The sequence below is a fragment of the Pongo pygmaeus genome, chromosome 12, assembly GCF_028885625.2.
Source record: "Pongo pygmaeus isolate AG05252 chromosome 12, NHGRI_mPonPyg2-v2.0_pri, whole genome shotgun sequence".
Classification (NCBI taxonomy): domain Eukaryota; kingdom Metazoa; phylum Chordata; class Mammalia; order Primates; family Hominidae; genus Pongo; species Pongo pygmaeus.
The window spans coordinates 31,246,729-31,266,536 of NC_072385.2; the positions used below are offsets into that span (position 1 = coordinate 31,246,729).

Below are 19,808 nucleotides of genomic sequence, written 5' to 3' on the forward strand. Positions count from 1 at the left end.
TTTTAAGTTTCTGTGAGGCTGTTCTTGAATTCAGTTCATTTCTCTTTGCCTAAATGCAAGCCACACCCTCATCTCCTCCTGTTGACCATATAAGAGGTCTCAAGGGCACTGAGGAACTTAGCAGAAAGCAAACAGTACCTTCAGAAGATTAAAAAAAAATTATTGCATTTGTTTTTCTACAACCAAGATAAGAGACAGTAGATAAAGGAATGTGTATGCCTTGTACAGCTCACTGGCCCCACCATCTGATATGGACCAGTTCTTCCTGCCCCTTGGATAAGTATCCCTTGTCTTATCATAGTTTACATCCTGCTGTGATGCCATGTGACATACATGCTCTCGCACACACATTATTAAGACTTCATTCCTTGTGATCAAGGCTGAGAAAGATTGTGGTGGTGTTATTGTTAATATAAGATTTATGACCTCAAAATGTTTGCAAGCTTGGGGTCAGAGATGGAGCATTCCTCAGAGGGAGTCAGCCTGGGGTCCTTCTTACATAGATATGAACATAGTTTCTCCAGAGCAAGGCAGAATACACAGTTTAAACCATGTGAAGGAGGAAAGACTCAAAGGAGTGATTTAATGAGAGTATAGGTAAAGAAGAGAGAAAATATTAGTATTTCTAGGAGAGTTAGAAGGACTTAGTACTTCTGCCGTTTTGTTTTAAAATGTATTTTTTTAATATATAAAGAGACATCTTGGCTCTCCCTAACGAAAACGACCTAAGATCCTTTATATATATATAAATATACATGTAAATATACATGTAAATATACATGTAAATATATACATATATGGGCATATATGTAAATATATACATATATGTAAATATATACATATATGTGAATATATGCATATATGTAAATATATACATATATGTGAATATATGCATATATGTAAATATATACATATATGTGAATATATGCATATATGTAAATATATAATATATAACATATAAATATAATATATATAAATATATAAATATATAATATGTAAATATATAAATATATTATATATAAATATATATAATATATAATATAAAAATATATGACTATATGTAAATATAAATATATAAATTTATATATATTTATATATAAAAATATATAAATAGATAAATTTATCTATTTATAAAAATATATAAATAGATAAATTTATCTATTTATAAAAATATATAAATAGATAAATTTATATATATATAAAAATATATAAATAGATAAATTTATATATATATAAAAATATATAAATAGATAAATTTATATATATATAAAAATATATAAATAGATAAATAGATAAATTTATATATATTTATATATAAATAGATAAATAGATAAATTTATCTATTTATATATAAATAGATAAATAGATAAATTTATATATATTTATATATAAATAGATAAATAGATAAATTTATATATATTTATATATAAATAGATAAATAGATAAATTTATATATATATATATAAATAGATAAATAGATAAATATATAAATAGATAAATAGATAAATATATAAATATATATTAATATATTAAATATATAAATATATATTAATATATAAAATATATAAATATATATTAATATATATATTAAAAATATATAAAATATATAAATATATAAATATATATTAAAATATAAAATATATGAATACATATATATTAAAATATATAAAATATATAAATATATATAAATATATATTAAAAATATATAAAATATATAAATATATATAAATATATATTTTAAAAATATATAAAATATAAAAAATATAAATATATATTAAAATATATAAATATATAAATTTTATATAAATATATATAAATTTATATATATATATATATTTTTTTTTTTTTGAGACGGAGTCTCACTCTGTCGCCCAGGCTAGAGTGCAGTGGCACAGTCTCGGCTCACTGCAAGCTCCACCTCCCGGGTTCGTGCCATTTTCCTGCCTCAACCTCCCCCCACCCCGTGTAGCTGGGACTACAGGTGTCCACCAGCACGCCCGGCTAATTTTTTTTTGTATTTTTAGTAGAGATGGGGTTTCACCGTGTTAGCCAGGATGGTCTCTGTCTCCTGACCTCACGATCCACCTGCCTCGGCTTCCCAAAGTGCTGGGATTACAGGCATGAGCCACCGTGCCTGGCCGATCCTTTATATCCTTAATGAAAGAGGGAATGAATTGCAATGAATATGTATTGCTTCTCCAGAAAACAGAAAAATTTTTAATATTTTTATTTGAACCAGACATATACTTTTTAATTTATTTCCTTGTTGGTTTCTTTTTCTTCCAAATAGGTTGCAAAAATGAAATTTCTGTTTAAATTTATAACATGCAAGAGTATATGTGTATGTGGCCTTGGAATGATTATTTAATTCTGTTCCAAAGAATCTGATAGTTTTTAAATGAACTCTATAATTTAGGGTACTCTGGGAATTGAAAACTTCATGCTTTATTTAGGTAAAGATATCCTGAATTGCTTACTTAAGTAAATGGAACGTTCTTTGAGATAATGCTGTTGCATTATAAGAAATGCTTTGAATCATAGGTAGGACTAATGTATAGCCTATTTATTTATTTATTTATTTATTTATGAGATGGAGTCTTGCTCTGTCACCCAGACTGCCATGCAATGGTGTGATCTCAGCTCACTGCAACCTCCCCCTCCCAGGTTCAAGTGATTCTCCTGCCTCAGCCTCCTGAGTAGCTGGGATTACAGGCACCTGGCTAATTTTTCTATTTTTAGTAGAGACAGCCTAGCCATGTTGGCCAGGCTGGCCTCGAACTCCCGACCTCGGGTGATCTGCCTGCCTCGGCCTCCCAAAGTACTGGGATTACAGGCATGAGCCACCGAACCCAGCTAGCCAATTTATTTTAACACCATTTCACTTTCAACTTTGTTAAATTTGGCTAGACATGTAAAATCATTTATTTAAAATTTAAAAATCCGAACTTCTCCCTGTTTTATCCAGAATTTCAAAATTGCAGTGAGTTGTGGTCGCCTGGAAACCAGGTGTATGATACTTTGTTAAGCACACTAATTGGCAGCTTGGAGTTTTGCATTGCAGAAGGCTCATTAGTGAGGGTGGGTGGGAATCCACACACTCCAATTAGTGGGCCCCAAGCCACTGGCACATTTAAAGTATGATTCACTTTACCCAAGTTTGTTTGTCTTCAGCTCTTCAGGAAAACACTGTTACACAAGCCAAGGTCTCCTATCCGGCAACCTTTTGTATCCCGAGGTCCGCACATAAAAGGACTTGCTCTGCAGGCTCCCTGGTAGCTGGTGAATATCTTGGGAATTTAAATATGAAGATAGTTGATGTCCATGGTTAGGATCTGTTATTTAAACGTAGAAGCATTTAAATATGCCTTTGGAGTTGTTTTTTGCATTGTGATAATAGCCACCACCTGAGCTAACAATTCATTGAGCTTTTATGCTGTCCCACATTCTAGCTGCTTTAAGGGATCATGTTCTCAGGTCTCACAGATGGCCTGTGAAGGGGAGAAACTGAGGCACAGAGAGGGTTAGGAACTTGCCTAAGCTAGTTAAGCAACAGTCACGATTAGAAGCCAGGATCTTTCAGGACTGTTCCCATTTTATGCGAGAGTCCTCGCCTCTCTTCATAAATGGTAGATTTCCCATCTCCTTTAATATCCTCTAGATGAATTCATGAACAAAGGCCAAGGGACAGGAGAAAGAGAGAAAGAAGGAAGAAATGATGTCGGCTCTGTCCTTCAGTTCTTAAAAATGCCGGAGAGAAAACTTTCAGACAAGGTCACTTCCTGGAAGAGGTGGGGTAAACATTCCTAGAGTCATGAGTTTTTAGATTTGAATGTTTCTAAAATGTTGATTGACAGAACCTTCTAATACATTTGTTATAAAAACGATATAAAGAGGAAAAATGTCCAGCGTTTTGGAAGAAAGGGCTCTAAATATTATACATAACTGCATTTGAACAGATTCCTTTGCTTCCTCATTGGCCTGGGCTGCAAGGCCACTGTCCTCTTATGAGCCCTAGGAAGCAGGACTGGCCTCCTGAGGACCCCAGCATTAGCCTCCAGGTTTGTGCTGGGTCCTCCTGAGACAACTTCAATCTAGAGACTACCTCCTGTAAGTAGATCACCTGAGACTGAGGGGAATTCCCTCAAAGTGTTCCAGCTTCTGAGCCAGAGAGGCCAGAAGTGGAAGCCTTTCTGTCTGGACAGCTACAGCCCAGACTGGATGCAGGAACAGCAGAAACAGTGGCCTCCTCCGTGGCATGGGGCCTTGTGCCCACCAATCCCGGCACCACTGAACCACTGACTCAAGTCCGTCCTCAGCTCCAGTGAGCCTCTAGTTATTGCCAGTGGCTGACGGAGAGGTGAGGGGAGAGGACGTCATGCAGGCGAGCTGGGAGGTAGCACCACGGTTTCTCAGCAGTGTTCGTGCAAATTATCACCATAATGCACCCGTGCAGGCCCAGCAGCCTGTGCAAGTATCACAGCACCACACAGACATGAATTGATGTGTCTTTAATAACAGGGAAATGGCAACGTGTCAATTTACACAGTTGTTTTTCTGCAGTTTTTTCTTTGTCTTTTCTTTTTCTTTCTTTTTTTTTTTTGAGCCATCTTCCCAAGTGTTCTCTGGGTTTTCCTCTTACCCAGGTCCCCTGTCTGCCATCCACAGGCTGGCATGAGCCACCCAGGCTGGGTCTGGGATCAGCCGAGGGCCTGGGCTGGTGCCGGCACCGCCCCTCTCCGCAAACGGGCCCTGCATTCGCATCATTAGTTCATCACCATGGAAGAACTGGGCTGTCAAGCTGACCTACTTTTCTTGTTTGCCCACAGCAGGCTAAGCCTGTTTAGCCTTGTCCAGAGGCGCTGGGCAGAGCAAGTTGCTTTCCGAGTCATACAGATGGCAGTCTTCTGAGTGAGTGTGGTTGAATCTGTTTGCCCTTTTTGCCCTTCGTCTGCAGAGTTAGGGCCCAGCATCCAGGATGGCTTGAGCCCAGGTCCAAGCACAGGGGCATCCTGCAACCCATATTCAGCCTCTCCCGAAGAGATCCTGCGTTAGGATGAATTATTGTGGGAACCAATGCCAGGCTTCTTTCCAAACTTTAAACACAGATTCCTAAATGGAAGCTCTTCATATTCTATACTAAGCCCTAAGAACATCAGCCACTTGCAGAGTTGCCAGGAGGGTGGGACCTATGCCTGTGCTTGAGGGGTTTACCATCCAGTGGGGAAGGGTTGTGAATAGCTAAAGCCAAGGAGAAGCAGAAACAGAAGAGGATGGGGATGAGCTGTGGGGGTGGAGGAAGATGTGCTAGTAGGGTAGAAGGTATTGGAGAGGGGGACGATGTGATGAGGTTGGGGCTAAAGTCACAGACTGGCAGCTTGTCATCTGAGGGTTTGAATGCTACGATTTGGAACCATGTGAAGTGCTAGTAGATGTACATGTTATCCCCCCACCCCATATTTACTGCTTTTATTCTTTGCTGAAATATTGCTATATTGCTGCCTGTGGACATAGGATAGTATCTGTTAGAGTTGTTCAGGGGAAAACAGTTAAGATCAGACCCAGACTGTCATGAATAAATGAGCTAATGTACAAGAAAACCACCAGCCAGAGAGCTTCATGTGTAGTTTATTTCTCCAGCTCATGGATTTTGTGTGTAGTAACGTGCCTTTTGTCCTGGGCCTGTGCCTTCTAATTCTGATGCCATGACTTCTGACTCAGGGGGATGTGTCTTGGACTCTCCTTGGCACCCCGAAGCCACCACCCAGAGCTTTGGAGGAGGAATCGGGCCAGTGGGTGAATTGGCCTTAACTGGGGCCATTTCTTTAGACGTTTGCAGAAGGAGGAACTCAGTCTCTTTTTAAAAAGAAAAATATGTACTTCTCATTTCTCTTGCAGTTTCCCCAGCATTATTCAGAGGCAGAGTGACAGATGTAAGGAGAGGGATCTAAAACATCTTTAATTTACAGCGTGAATATCTGAATGGACATTGAGAAACTGGAGATTTCTAGTCCTGCTGAGGCAAAACCCAAATGACCTAGAGATGGCATAAAAGTTGGTCATTTCTACCTGTCCCATTACCGGTGATGGTAATGTTTGTCACTCAATTAAGGCAGTAGCTCTTCTTTAGACATTCAGCAAACATTTGTTGAGTACCTGTATGGGACTCTGAGTCTTGGTGTTCAAAGAGGGAAAATGGAAATACTCGGCCCTACATTGCCTAAGCCCCTCACTAGGGAGAGCTGTAAGCTCTTGGGAAGGGCTTGCCACGGGACTTTCTGTTTGTTGAGGTTCACCCTGTATCCAGTGGTTTTTCTAGCACAGGCAGAGACACACCCTTCGCCGTGTGACATTCGAGGAGACCAGTCGTCCCGACCAGTTTTTTTCCCTACTGACCTATGATCTCCACATCCCAGCTTCTCTGCCTACTGGTTGGTCTTCCTGACATTAGTTTTGTTCCTGTGTATTTGATCCGTGCACAGATTTTTACCAGACCGGATATCCTGAAGTTGGGCTGGTTGGGGTTTTGGGAGAGGCATGTCCAGGATTGGTTCACTCTGTGGATTAGGGGCTTAGTTGTATCAAGGTGGTGGGAGAAAGGCCTTGCCGGGCAGCGATCACCAATGGATCCTAAATTCCCAGCTGGGCCTGCATCCAAACCAACCAACCAGGGTTTTCAGACAACTCAGATTTTAAAAAGAAAAGCAGCAACCTGTCAGTTTGGTGACCTAGCAGATACATGTCAATGCTTTTTACTTTTTAATTGACTTTTTAAAAATGGTGAATTAGTGCCATTTTCCGTATGAATGCATCATTGTGTAGATTTGTGTAGATGCCGTGGAGACGTCCCCTGAGGTTGAGAGCCTGGGGTGGGCATGTTCGGGGACGGGGAGGGATATGTAGAGCAACTAGAAGGATTGAGGTTTTCCTCGCCTGCACACCCTCCTCCTGGCAGCGTGCGGTGGTGAGTTCCTGGTTCATTGGGAGTTAGATGGGCACCCTCCTGCTTCTGTGTGCATACTGTATGAGGTGTGTAGCTTTGCCAGGTCTTAGCGTGACACACTGGGATGACAGCTAACAAGGTCACGTCTCTGAGGGTTGTTAGGCCCCAGCCCTGGTATAATGCCTCTGCAAGGCATGTTGGGCCCCTACAGTGGGCCGGCTGTGTCCAGGGAGCAGGCCGGGCTCAGAGGTAGTGCGAGCTCTCAGCTGGCCTCAGGGCCCAGCCAAGGCCCCTCATCATCTCTGACTATAGGGACAGGTGGGTGCAGGGAAGGGGTGGCAAAGTTAGTAACATTGATCTCCTTGATAGTTTCTACCCCTGAATGCACCTCCACACAAAATTGTGCAGGCCTTCCCAGGGACTCTAGCCTACAGGGGATCTCGGGGCAGGGAGAGGTGCAGGTGCTCTGGGCAGTACCACAAGGTGTCCCTGTACCCTCAGGTCATCAGGCCCAAATACAGTGAGGAGCCAGCCACTCAGAGCCACTTGAGGGGCTCCAAATGCCCCATTTTCTCATGCCCCAGGGGCCTTTGAACAAACCATTCCTTCTGCCTGCATGCCTCTTCCAGGCTCGGCTGAATTGCATGATACAGTGACAGTGGAGGGAATGGAGGAGGATCTAACATCACAGATACTTTAACAGTGAATATGTTAAATCTAATTCATCATGAGAGAGTCCCGGCTGTGAAGGAAGAGCACTCCTTGCTGCTGGTGCTGTCCCATCTGCTCCCTGCAGGACCCCTTGCAGCCCATGAGCTTGACTTGGCCTTGGCTGAGTCAGCAGGGGTGGTGGGCAGGAGGCCCCTGGCTGCACAGGGAGGGCCAGCAGTGCGCCATCTGCTTAAACTGTAAGTAAAAGAAGTGAGGATGGGCCAGGCGCAGTGGCTCACGCCTGTAATCCCAGCACTTTGGGAGGCTGAGGCGGGTGGATCACGAGGGCAGGAGATGGAGACCATCCTGGCTAACACGGTGAAACCCCATCTCTACTAAAGATACAAAAAATTAGCCGGGTGTGGTGGCGGGCGCCTGTAGTCCCAGCTACTCCGGAGGCTGAGGCAGGAGAATGGTGTGAACCCGGGGGGCAGAGCTTGCAGTGAGCCGAGATTGCGCTACTGCACTCCAGCCTGGGCGACAGAGCGAGACTCCATCTCAAAAAAAAAGAAGTGAGGATGACAGGAGAAGGAAGATAGTGCAACATGAGGGTGCTTCCTACCAACAAGGTGTGCAGCACTGGACACGCATGACCACGTGACCTGCGGCTCTGAAGGTCCCACCTGTTCTTGTTCTAAAGTCACCATTTCTGACCGCTGTGCTGTGGAAGGGGAGGCAATTAACCAGAAGAGGCGTACCAATAGATTCTCCTATCGATTGTGAAAAGTGGGTCTATCCACTTCAGCTTACAGATGACGTCATCATGTCCAGGCTCCAAGGCCACCACACAAGTGAAGGCAAGAGCACTGAGGACATTTCAACCTAGATCTGGCTAGTTCCCAAACTAATTCTGCTGCCTCAGTTAGCAATTCACATCAAACCTCCTACGTTTTGATTAAATGTTATTTGAAACTCTTGATATTAAACCCAAGATTTCACAGTCTAGATGTCCAAAACTAATTTGACTTCCTGTTTCAAGGGCACCTACTTTTTCTCTCCTTGCAAACTTGAGCACAGTGAAGATGAGCATTTCTGGACCTGAAGGAGCATTTGGGGAACAGTTCCATGGAGGGAGATGCTTGCTGGAGCAGTATTTTGTGGATTCATTTCAGCTTGTCTGTGACAGCCGAACAGCAGTTTCCAACAAAGGCTTTCACTGACTCAGCTCCAAGCATGACTCATAAATCTCCTTTTCCCCTCTTGCTGATTTTTCTAGGCATCTATTGTCCACACCCTGACCACACACTGTCACCCATCGTAGTCTCCAGTTGACTCAGGTTTACACTGTGCCATCTGAACTCTTGATAGAGAGGCCCCCTAAAAGGAACCTGAGGTGATTGCAACATAAATGTCAAAGGTTGCAAGAATAATATGTTGTGTTAGGATGGCCCTTCCATCCAGATATCATGGCCATTTCTATCTTGAGAATTATTTGCTGACCAAACGATGTTGTGGTACATTTACTTAATAACAAATTTTTCAACTTTCTTCATCCATTCCTTCATTGCATATGTCACCCTCTCTCTGAATAATGAATCATCAGATTCTTGGAAAAAGGAAAGCATGAACGAGGAACCATGGTTGTAACAGGCAGATAAAGCTTCAGCTTGGCTTTTTAGACACTCGTGGTAGTGTTTGCTTATGGTCACGACGCTCTTGAGAGTCTTGTCTTGGTTTCTTCTAGCCATCTGGCTCTATGAGGCTCCAGCAAGCACTGTGAGACCCGGCTCCTTGGGACAAGGCTGGAGAGGGCTAGTGTTAGGATTGGATCTGTCCGCCTTGCCTTTTCCAGGTCAGAGAATGTGCCAGAATGCGATGAGAACTCCTTAGTTGGAGGGGAATTGGGATTGCAGGAGCTGCCGGTTCTCAGGCTTTCACTGTCCATCTCCTTTAGAAATTTATTTTTTATTTTATTTATTTATTTTTGAGATGGAGTCTCGCTCTGTCGCCCAGGCTGGAATGAAGTGGCGTGATCTCAGCTCATTACGGCCTTTGGCTCAGGTTCAAGTAATTCTCCTGCCTCAGCCTCTCGAGTAGCTGAGATTACAGGCGTGCACCAACACACCCGGCTAATTTTTTATATTTTCAGTAGAGACAGGGTTTCTCCATGTTGGCCAGCTGGTCTAGAACTCCTGACCTCAAGTGATCCTCCCACCTCAGCCTCCCAAAGTGCTGGGATTACAGGCGTGAGCCACTGCGCTTGGCCTTAGAAATTTATCTTTTCTCACTGAATGAATCATTGCAACACCAAAAGCCATTCCCTGGAGAGGAAGCATCAAAATATGGAAGTTATTTTCTAGCTTCCCCAAATGACAAAGGAAGATAAGTGAGCGTCGCAGTTCATCAGCAACTGTTGCTCAAAGGCTTTTTATTCCTTAACATAATGAGGAAAAATCATTACCAAGCTCCCATGTGTGAGATACAGACGTTAATCCAAAACGACATGAGGTCCCCTCACCAGGGACTGGCTGGGAGGACAGAAGGTACACACTCTGTCAGCAATAAATAAACCCCCATCAATTGGGGAGATGTGTGTGCTCGGTTTTGCCTTTTATGATTTCAACTTGTTCTTGTTTTCTGTATTTTTTTCTTTTGATTAAATTCTACCAGGCTTGGTTGGTATGGTGGAGAGGAGTGTTAGGATTTTCCAGCTAACTTGGGACCTGTAATTCAAACCAGTTCTCAGCCAATTTCAATACATCATGATTTTATGTTTGTAAAAACATAGGCCTTGCAACACAACAGGCTCGGGGTGGTCATTGCAGGGAAAAATTCATGATGATACAAAGTGACCCACTGGGCCTATAAAGACTTTACAAAAAATTCTAAATTAAAAGACACTGAAGAGGAAAGTTTAGTAGTGATTCCAGTGATTCTTTAACATGGTTTGGCAAACTGCTGTCTGGGGACCAAATCTGGCCCACAACCTGTTTTCGTAAATAAAGTTTTATTGAAACACAGCCATGCCCACTCATTTACATGTTGTCTATGGCTGCATTGCACTATAATGGCAGAGTTGAGTGGTTGCAACAAAGACTGGATGCTCTGCATCTAAAATAGTTACCAGGTGGCCCTTTGGAGAAAAGGGTTGCCACCTCCTGCATGAGTGGAGTAACACGCCTTTCCATGCATGCTGCATGAGGCCCTCTCTGGAGACCTGAGTGAGCTGCTAGTCCCTGGGGGGGGCCTGTCACTTGTATGACTCATTAGTCTTCTGTCTCACTGCTGACGCACTTGGGACCCAGGGCGGATATGGCATGACAAAATAATCCTGCTGCCATTTCCAGGTCCCCATTTGCCAGGGGCCAGAATTCTAATCAGTTGTGTAGTAGGTGGCTGTGAGAAAGAATGTTCTAAAGCCTTTGGGGCAGAAATTTCACCTAGGTGTGTAAATGTCATTTGCAGGCTTCATTTTTGTCCTTTGCTTCAGTTAGAGTCAATAGATTTTTTGAGGGTCTGCTGTGTGAAGGAAAACCCCAGTCATTTCACCTGATAGTCATTCCATTCCCTTCTCTCCTTCCTCACAACCTCACAATGGCTGGTTGCTTTCCTGTTTAGTTATGAGCAGCTCAGGGTCAGTGATTACCAGGTCCATGCACGTTTGTGTCTTTCCACAAGGTCAGACTTTTATTGATGTCATTTCAATCACAAAAGCTGGAAGCTCCATTGAGTTCCCAAGGAGGAACTTCCCCTTACTACTTCCCATTCACTCAGGAGTCAGAGCCGCGGGCACACAGGCTCAAGCCACTCCACAGGTCAGTCAGTGTTGCAAACCATGCATAATAGTACACTTACCAATAAATAAATGTTATAGATTAAACATTTCACAATAAATGAAGTAACATGTAACATCAAAAGAAAAGGGGTAGGAAAAGAGGTTAATGGACCAGTCCGGGGAGAGCAATATGAAAAAAAAAGAATGTCCTGGCCTGGTCTGGGCAGTCCATTGGTCTCACAGAGAAGAGTCTTTGATGTGGGCAGAGCACTGCGCAGTGGATGCTGGGTGCTGATCACAAGCGACAGCAAGATGGGGTCTGTGGGGACAGCCATTTCTAGCTGGTGAAGTACTGCTCTTATGGCCGCAGAGTCCTCTGGTGAGGACTGAGTGGTGGAGTGTACTTGGTTATGTCCTTGTTGGAAGCAGTCTTCGTTGATTAGGCAAAACATCCAGTCTTGTTGGCAAGGTGCCTTTTAAAATGTAAGATGGAGTCTTTCTCTAAGATGGAGTTACTGTGTCAAGGGTGCTGTATCACTAGCTAGTCCAGTATTCTAGACAGCGTATGTGTGTCTGTCTGTCCACCATGCGTACACACACACATACACATTTTCAACGCTGGTAGAAGGGAATGATTATCCCGTTTCTCCCAAAGACACTTGTTGGGCTTAAGTACCAGTTTCTACTGTGAGCCCTTTAATTCATGATCATTAGTGATAGTGTGATTAAAAATCTGCAGCTACAATTTTGTGGTGACTTATTTGTGCCGAGGACTGTGCTGGGGGCTTCTCTTGGACTCTCATGCCGTCTCACAGCCAAACAGTGAGAAAAGCCCTTCTGTTCTCTCACTTTGCAGTTGGGGAGCTAGGGCTGGGAGCATCACACTTGTCCAAGGTTATACAGAGATACTGAAGGGGCAAAGCCTGGGTCAGTCTCAGTTTGGGTCTCCTGACCCCAGGCCACCACTGCCTTTCTCCCCTTCACAGATGTGGATGCTGGACCCAGGAACTCTGACACCCAGTGTGCCCCAGTAGCTCTGCCTGCCAGCAGCAGGGGTGGCTGTCTGCCAATTCACTTGGGAGTTCCAGCCCTCCTCCCTGCCCCTCCACACTCAGTGCTCCACTGGCCCTGCTTGATTAGATTCCCCAGCTGGTCTGTTTACTGGGCCTGGCAAAGCTCCTTACCCCCATGCCCCCACTCAGTGGTCCTCACAGTCCTGTTTGCAGCAGCCACAGGTAGTCCCTAGGGGTGGGGCAGACTCAGGCTTCAGCTGGAGCCCCTGCTTGCGGGTGCCTCTTGGCTGTAAGGCACTCTTCTTACCAATATGGCCTTTTCTGTCTCTGTTCAGGAGCCCCTCTCTGAAACCTTAGGTCTGTGTGACCCCAGAGTCCATGTCTGTTTCACCCCTGCTGACCTCCTTACTGTGCAGAGAATGTGTTCATTGAAATTCAAAGTAGATAAGAAAGGCTGAAGCTTAGTGTCACCTCCCTTAGCAGGGGCTCAGTGGCCACAGTGTGAACAGAAGAGGTAGGACAGTTAGGTGAGGCAGGTGTGCAATGAATGGAACTCACCTAGAGCTTCCTGTGCCCCAGGCATCATGCTGGGCCCTTTATTGCACACATACCTGTGACCTGCTTCCCGTTTGCACCTCGCACAATTGCTGCCTGGTGGGTGTTAGCTGCATTGTGTTAGGAATGAGGGGAACAGGGGCTCATGAGGTTTAAGGGGCCTGCTCAAGGTCATAGAGCAAGTAGGTTGGAATGGAGATTTAAATCAGACTGACTCTGAAGTCGGAAACCCCCTATTCTGAGCAGCAGTGGGTGGAGAAAGGCCTCCTGAGTCAGTGCCAGGAGGCAGAGCCCAGGGTCTGCTCTGTCCCCAAGCCTGTGTCTGTGGGCAGGCCACTTAGCCTTGCTGGGGGGGTGGTGCTGCCTGATTTATGAGTGGAGGATAACTATAGCCAGCCCATTCCACCCACAGAACTGATGGAGACAAAATGAGATTATGTTTTTTCAGAACTTGGCAGCTGCCAGGGGTTGCTGAGGGACCCGTTGGGCCTCTCTGAAGAGCCCTGACTGTCAGTGTTGTCTGAGTGGATTTTCCCTCTAGTCAGTAGCTCCTGCACATGCAGAAGTTTTTGTTTTAATTTTAGTCACCAGGATATAACTGTACCTTCAAATGTACCTTATAAGCACTATTACCTTGGAGCCCCCATGATCATGGGGAGGTTTGTGGGAGTGAATGTCAGGTGGTGGCACAGGAATTCAGATAGGGGTTTGGCCCTGGCTTTGTCCTTCCTTTCCTCCCTCCCTCCCTTCCTCCCTTCGTCCCTTCCTTTTCTTCTTCATTCCTCATGCATTTACTGAGCACCTAATATGGGTAAGGAGCTTGTATTAGTCCATTCTCATGCTGCTATAAAGGACTGCCTGAGACTGGGTACTTTATAAAGAAAAGAGGTTTAATTGCTCCACAGTTCACATGGCTGGGGAGGCCGCAGGAAACTTACAATCATGGCGGAAGGGGAAGCAAACACGTCCTTCTTCACATAATGGCAGGAAGGAGAACTGCTGAGCAAAATGGGGAAAAGCCCCTTATAAAACCATCAGATCTCATGAGCACTCACTCCTATCATGAGAATAGCATGAGGGTAACTGCCCCCATGATTCAATTACCTCCCACCTGGTCCCTCCCAGGACACATGGGGATTATGGGAATTAAATTCAAGATGAGATTTCGGTGGGGACACAGCCAAACCATATCATAGCTGGGCAAGCCATGTGAAATGGGTGAAGATGCAATTTGCCTAATCCTTGCCATCAAAGTAGAGAACCTGTTTTTGAGTGTCTGCTGCAGACCAGACTTTGCAAACTTAAGTTCATTTAAGTTTCACTGCTGTCCTCTGAGATAGGTGTCTGTCACTCGTGTTCAAAACCTCCAGTGCCTTCCTGTCTCACATAAAGCAAAAGCCACAATGCCCCTCTGCCCCTGGCTCCACCTCCCCCTCACCAAAGCAATCAGCGGGCTGGCCTCTGGGCTGTTCCTCGCTTTCCTTGCTGTCTGGGGGAGGCACCCTCACTGCTCACTCCTACACTCCCTTCAGGTCACAGCTCACATAGCATCTCATCAAGGAGGTCTTCCAAGACTCCCTAAAACGTCAGAACAAGACTTCCCGAACCCCGTCCCACCCAGGATTCACCTTTTCCTGCACTGCAGTGATAACCAAAGAACAGGCTCTGTGTTTACTTATTTGTTTGCCTGCAGTTTTCCCCAACTCCCCTGACACGTGCATCCCCAGCCTCATGTAAGCACCATGAGAGTAGCGGCTTTGCTCACAGTGGGTTCCCCCTTGCCCAGGCACTCAGAGAGTATCTGTTGAATCACTGTATATCACATGCGGTTGGCACATTTGTGCTTTGGCAAATACATTCTCCTGCCTCATCACAGAGCCCAAGAGGAGAGGCAAATAGAAGGAGATAGTACACACGGTGCATGGATCAGAGACCTGCACATTGTTAGTTTTCCTAAAATTGATCCCCACATTCAATTCATTCTCAATCAAAATCGCATCAAGCTATCACTTTTTTTTTTTTTGAGGCACAGGGTTTCACGCTGTTGTTTAGGCTGGTGCTCACTGTAACCTTGAACTCCGAGCTCAAGCAATGCTCTTGCCTCATCCTCCCAAGTAGCTAGGACCACAGGTATGCACCACCATGACCAATTGATTTTTATTTTTTTGTAGAGACGAGATCTTGCTATGTTGCCCAGGCAACTCCTGGCCTCAAGCAATCCTCCTGCCCCAACCTCCCCAAGCAATGATATTACGGGCATGAGCCACTGCACCCAGCTGCATCAGGCATTTCTATAGAAATTGACAAGCTAATTCTAAAATTTATGCGGCTGTGCAACGACCTAGAATGGCCAAGGCAAACTTGAATAAGAGAAAAGTTGGAAGGCCCACCCTACATTTATATCAGTAATTACTGCACAACTTTAGAAGTTAAGATAACGTGGTACCGGCATAACAATAGACAAAGGGTGTGGTGGAATTGGGAAACATGGAATAAGTTTGTTTAAACAACAGAGCAGTTATATTTTCAAGTGAAATGCTCAATATGTTTCCAGATGAAGGGCCTCTAAATGTAAAGTAATGGCTCCAATTGTTAATCTGATAAAGGTTCAGTCATTATATATTTAAGTCCAAAAGTACAGGGAAAAATCATATAATTTTTTTCAGCGTAATAATTGGATCTACCACTCTAAGTTTAGACATTCTTCACCTAAAAAAAAAAAAAAAAAAAACCTGAAAGTTGAAGGAAAACACATTGTACATATTACATGTAAATGTAACTAACACACCTCTTATGAGTGAGTTTATCACCACTTCAGTCCGGTGGCCAAGGCTGGCATCCACAGTGACAAGCCATGTTGACAGCATGATGTGATAACAAGGACACTTTATTTCCTGGGTCTTCCTCTCAAAAACCCGTATTCTGAGCCTGACTTTGAGAAAAACATCAGACAAACCCAAACTAAAGAACATCCTACAGATACTCCTCAAAATTGTCAAGGCCTGAGAAACTTGCAGAGCCAAGGCGGGTCTAAGGAGACATGCTGACAAAGCGTGCTGTGGTGTCCTGGATAGAGTGCTAGAGTGGAAAAAGGACGTTACGTAAAAACTGAGGAAATCTGAGCAAGTTTGTCTGAAAATTATGGGTTTTTTTTTTTTTTTTTTGAGACAGAGTCTGGCTCTGTCGCCCAAGCTGGAGTGCAGTGGCGTGATCACGGTTCACTGCAACCTCTGCCTCTCAGGCTCAAGCGATTCTCCTGCCTCACCCTCCCAAGTAGCTGGGATTACAGGCATGCACCATCATATGGGCTAATTTTTGTATTTTTAGTAGAGATGGGGTGTCACCATGTTTCCCAGGCTGGTCTCGAACTCCTGACCTCAGTTGATCCACCTGCCTTGGCTTCCCAAAGTGCTGGGATTACAGGTGTGAGCCACTGGCACCTGGCCTGGACTTTTCTTAATAATAAGGTATCAGTATTGCGACAAATGTACCATACTAATGTAAAATGTTAATAACAGGAAACTGGGTGTGGGGATAAGGGAACTTTCTCTACTCTCTTTGCATTTTCTGTAAATCTAAAGTTGTTCTTAAAAATGTGGTTTATTTTTTAGTAAGTTTATCTTATGTGTCTTCACTCCACAGACATCCTGATTCTGTCCTGCAGAATTAAGACACATAGGATAAATGAAGCTAAATACAGTCCATAAATAATGCATATAAGACCACACACTATTTGATGAAAGTGCTAATGCAATTCAACAGGGAAATAAATGCCTTTTAAACAAACTATTCTGGAGGGATGTCCATATTGGGGGCGTGGCGGGGGTGGTGGTGAATAATGTCTGAGCCCTATCCAACACTACACATAAAATTTAACTTCAAGTGGACTGTGGATCAAAATGTGAAAGCTAAGTGATGAAGCTTCTAGAGGAAAACATAGAATAATTCTTCACAACATTGAGGTGGCAGATATATTTTAGAATGCAAAAATCGCTAACCATAAAATAAAAAGTTGATAAATTAGACTTTATCAAAATTTAAAACTGCTCATCACAAGACACCATCCAAAAAGCACGAAGGCCACCCACAGACTGGGAGAAAATGTTCACCATTCATATTTTCTGACAAAGTACTTGTACCTGGAAGAGATAAACTTCTATGATCAGTATGATGAAGACTAATAGTCCAATTTTTTCAAGTAGGCAAAAGAATTAGACATCTTACAAAAGAAGACATCTTACAAAAGAAGATATCTAAATAGCCAGTGAAAAGTGCTCTGCATCATTAGTCATCAGGGAAATGCAAATCCCAATGAGATATCATAACACACCCAAGTAAATTACTAAAAATAAGAAATATTAAATGTTAGAATGGAGCCACTGGAACTCCTTGTACACTACTGGTACAAATATGAAATTGTACGCTCACTTTGGAAAACAGCCTGGCAGTTTTTAATAAAGTAAGCATACAGCTACCCCGTGTTCAAAGAATGACACTCCTAGATAAACACACCCAAGAGGAATGAGTGCTTATTTCCACAGAGACTTCTATATGGCAACACTGATGATGTTAATGTTGACCAGTAGGTGAAAGTGGTGTCTGCCAACCTTCTTCCCTGTAAAATGTTTTTCTTTTGTAATTAATATCTTGAGAGAGATACTTTGAAACTCTGCAAATATCCTGTTTCTCCCCAGGCTTTTTCACATTAATTTTAGCATCCATCGGTGGATCTTGCCTGCAACAATGATTACTATGGTATGCTGATGGTGATTTTCTTTTCTTTTCTTTTCGCCTCCCCTCCCCTCCCCTCCCCTCTCCTCTTCTCTTCTTTTTCCTTTTTGTGGAGAACAGTGTCTCACTATATTCCCCAGGCGGGTCTCAAACTCCTGGGCTCAAGCTATCCTCCCTACTCTCCCTCCCTAAGGGCTGAGATTACAGGCATGAGGCATGATGGTGACTTTCTATTGCTGTTGTTCCTTCTACGTTTATTAATTGGAATCATCTGTAAGAGGAAGCTGTCTCCCGATCCCTCCTTCTACCTCCCCATTTGTTTATTTATTTGGGGGCTCTTTGTAAAGGTGTGGGTGGAGAGTAGGGAACCAAGAGGGACAGTGTGGTTACCTGAGGTGGGGAATGATAAAACAAATAAATAAGACTCATGAGTATTTAGTTTGTGGCACAGGCTATAATCAATACGATTGTCACTTATTTTGTTGCTCAGGTTGTTCTGGGAACCCCTCTCAGCCTCTCTTTTCATCAGGCTCCCATAATTATTGTTACTGTTGATCATGATTTCTTGTGGGGTCAGTTGCTAGGTGCAGATGCTTGGATTTCAAATTGGGGGGGATGTTACAAAGCTTAAAAAGACTCCGGAGAGTTTGTGTTCTAGGAAAACCCAAGAAACCCAGAACTGGAAGAGCCCCAGAGAGATGAATGTTACCAGGCGTGTTCCCTTCTCTCTTCCCTGAGGCTCCCCTGTGCAGAGGATCCTGCAGACATGGCTAAAGGAGACGCAGCAAGAGATCAGAGGGTGGGTGGAGAATGAGAGTGTTTATTCCCTTGGCTCCCTTCTTGTCCCTTCACTGAAGGCCGCCTCCTATGGGACATACTCCTTCCAGGTTTGGGAAGTGATTTCCCTCTTGTCCCTTCCCTTTACAGGTGTTCACAGCTCTGCCGTTCCCCACCTCAGGTAACTACACTGTCCCTCTTGGTTCCCTACTCCCCACCCACATCTTTACAAAGAGCCCCCCCTGTAAATCAACACTCCTCAGAGGATCCCATCCGCCGTCTGCTTTCCTGTTGGGACCCTGATTCACACACCTCGTGACTGTCTGTGCCACGTAGGACACATGGTTATCTGGGGTAAAGCCTGTACGGCATCCCTCCATTGTTCACTCTGGGGGTTCATCACCTCAACCATTATGTCTCAGCTCCAAACAAAATCTCTTCTGCTTTCATTTAAGCTCCTTTTCTGTTTTCTGGCACTCTGTGATCAAAATAAAAAAAAAAAAAGATGCTCAAAATCCTTCTCACTGAAAACTTTATATGGTTGAGAAGAGTCATTGTCACCCCCTAAACTTCTCTGTGATTCCTTTAACCTGACTTCAGAGGACTGCTTTTCTTCCCTTCCATCCTGTTCCTTGTTTGCCTTCAAGCTGTTTCCAGATCCTATTATTAAGTAAAAGGATGACTCTAAAACGCAAGGGGGGATGGACACCCACACTCACAGCAGCTGAGGTGGAAGTAGCCCATGTCCATGGACAGATGAATGGGCAAGCAAAACACTGAGTTTCCATGCAATGGGATATCACTTGGCCTTAAAAAGGAAGGAGACTGACCCATGCGGCAACATGGATGAACCCTGAGGACATTACGCTGTGTGAAATAAGCCAAATACTGTCTGGTTGCACTTACATGACAGACCTGGAATAGTCAAATTTATAGAGACAGAAAGTAGAAGGGCAGTTGCCAAGCCTGGAGTGAGTGGGGAATGGGAACTTCTTGTTGAATGAATAGTTTATGCTTTGCAAGGGCAAAGAGATCTGGAATGGATGGTGGTGATGGTTGCCTAACAGTATGAATGTGCTTAATGCCACTGAGCTGGACACTCAGCAGTGGTTAAGATGGTAAATTTGTGAGGTGTATTTCATCACAATTTTTTAAGTTAAAAAATAACATGGTAGACAACAGAGGTGACAAAATAGTAAAAATATCAGCACCGGAGCTTCTGTGGCAGGTGCAATGGGAACTCAGCTTAGAGGCCTTCTCCTCACACTGGGTGCAGCTCAGCTGAATGGCTTAGTCAGGGGTCAAGTGAGAGGAACGGGGCAGGGAAATGAGAGGGATGCTGAAGAAGAGGAAATGGGTGTAGAGC

General features: G+C 43.7%; 1 protein-coding gene across 4 annotated transcripts in view; it reads left to right on the plus strand.

Moving 5' to 3' along the window:
• NPAS2 (neuronal PAS domain protein 2) overlaps positions 1–19,808 on the plus strand; it is a 179,246-nt gene that overhangs the window by 65,771 nt on the left and 93,667 nt on the right. The window contains exon 1 of one of the 4 annotated variants that reach the window (XM_054474288.2): positions 18,125–18,464. The exons of the other annotated variants lie outside the window; for them this stretch is intronic. The gene's annotated coding sequence lies outside the window, so the exon portion shown is untranslated. Of the gene's footprint in view, positions 1–18,124; positions 18,465–19,808 lie in introns of those variants that run through there. 4 annotated transcript variants of the gene reach the window in all.